At 42.1% G+C, this 2,139-nt stretch overlaps 1 protein-coding gene across 1 annotated transcript in view; it reads left to right on the forward strand.

Annotated features, from left to right (window-relative positions):
• LOC106962287 (sodium/hydrogen exchanger 9-like) overlaps window positions 1-2,139 on the forward strand; it is a 93,943-nt gene that overhangs the window by 57,962 nt on the left and 33,842 nt on the right. The gene's annotated exons all lie outside the window — the stretch shown is intronic.

The following is a 2,139-nucleotide window of genomic DNA, read 5'->3' on the forward strand; positions in this document are numbered from 1 at the left end:
CCACCCAATCCCTGCCTGGCAGAATCAGAGGAGAAGAAGAACAACAGATTTGGCAGCCGAGTTTTTTTTTGTTTGTTTGTTTTTTGTTTTTCCCTGCCATCTGTTTCTATGGTCAGTCTGAACCTAGACCCTTCAACACACACCGATAAACAATCCCATCGCTTTCCTGTTGGTTTTCACATGTCCTGCATTCCATCATGCCTCGAGCATCTGGCTACCCAGACTGCTGTGTCCCCTGGCCATGTGTCTGGACTTCTGTTCAGAGGTTCTGGGCTTTCAAGGAGAGTGAAAAAGAGAGAGAGTTGGAGGGGCAAGGGGGTACGGGGGGGCGGACAGATGCTGATACTGGCTGTAGGGAGTTGGGGAGGACTCATCGATTCATATCCACCAGCAACACACTAGAAAAGCTGCTTTCATAATCCTCCCCTTAAATAATTCAGTACTCACCCTCAAAATTTCATCAGCACCTACATATAGAGAACAATCTCCCCCACAGCAGCTGCAGTAGAAAAAAAAAAGAGAGGGAGGGAGTGATGAGGCTGCAGAGGAGTGAGCAGGTGGAAGATATTTGGTTCATAATCTTCCTATCAAAGCTCAAAATCGGCAATCAGGGAGCAACACAGGCATCTCGGTAGCTAATGTTTTTTACTTGATTGTGGCAAATTAGACAATTTTATCATGTTAAACATCAAAGTTAATGACAGGAAAAAAAATACTCAATATAAATATGGCAGGACAACTTTGGTTTGCAACATTGTATTTGAATGAACCATGAATCAAGTGTAGCAATTTCCTTTGGACAAATGTGCCAAAAGTAGGCATATTGAGCCATACTATACATCATGTTTGGCAAAAAGCAGATACAGACTCGGCAAAACTGCCTCATATTATTTGTCAAGCATAGGTCTAGATAGGTGATGGTTCAGGCTTATTTTAGTGGTGTTGATGTCATTGAGTCAACTGTGATTTCTGCTGTATACCAAAGCATCCTAGAGTCACGTGTGAATCCATCCGTCTGGCAGGTAGAGTTAGCCACAATCAATCCCTCAGCTGGTTAATGGCCCTCCGTGCACCAGCAAATTCACAACACAACGTCTGAAAAAGAAAGCATTTGAGGTGTTGCAACCGACTTGTCAAAGTCGAGACTTCAGCCTGTTTGTACTGAAGAAGTTTAAGAGTAGAGTCAAGCCTCATACTCTGCTCCACTGCCAAGTCCGTGTGATGTAAACAGTTTTTAATCTGTACCTACCAGGGGAACCAACTCTCAACCAACCAATTCTCTCTGGAGTGAGAATGTATACCTGTGCACTACCAAGGTATACAGCTGGAAAATCAGTTTTAGACAGGAAATAAAGATATGTAGTGACATTGACAATGCCTTCCTGAGTACCTAGACCTAACCCTAAAGTATTAACTATGCACCTTGTTCTTCTACTTTCATAAAAAAGTAATTGTGGGTCATGCACTTTTTTGTAACTGTTTTCTTTAAACATCAGTGACGTCCAACTATTTATACCACCCCTATCAGCACTCCTTAACCTTAAGTGCCACTCAAAACATAGCAATTGTGACCTAAAAACAAGGGCCCACCTACTTTCTGTTTCCAATTTTTGTTTTATTCTTGACAATAATACTCTCAAACAAAGGCTGGTGCTTTAAAAACAGTAGTTAGAGAAAATAAGTCAGATTACAGGCACAACAAGAGAAAACGCAAGTCTTGTAATTCCCTCCCCAAGGGACCACAAGGACAAAAACATTGTGTGGCTTCTCTTCTGAGGAGACATTTTGCAAACCAGTGCATTATCACCTCCCGTGAAGCCGTGAGGAAAACTTCATATCTCTGAGTGGAATGATGAGGCTCAGCTGACATAAATTATGCTGGATATATCTTTCTATCCCGACCTGAAACTGCCTGCAGTGGCAGCTTTTGGCAGCAAATACACTGGAAGTTGTACTATGGAAACTAAGGACTTAATCTGTCCCACAAGGTTAAAAGCGCATAATAAAACTAACTTTAATTGCAAACAACTGCTAAGAGCCAACTCATTTAGTAACAAGTTGAAGCTTGTTGCTAAAAGGCAACACCCTGCATGAAGTGACTCAGGCTTGTGGGGTTTTTACTTCACTTGCACCAGAAAG

Source organism: Poecilia latipinna, unplaced genomic scaffold, assembly GCF_001443285.1.
Source record: "Poecilia latipinna isolate Pla-1442-1.1 unplaced genomic scaffold, P_latipinna-1.0 Scaffold1395, whole genome shotgun sequence".
Lineage (NCBI taxonomy): Eukaryota > Metazoa > Chordata > Actinopteri > Cyprinodontiformes > Poeciliidae > Poecilia > Poecilia latipinna.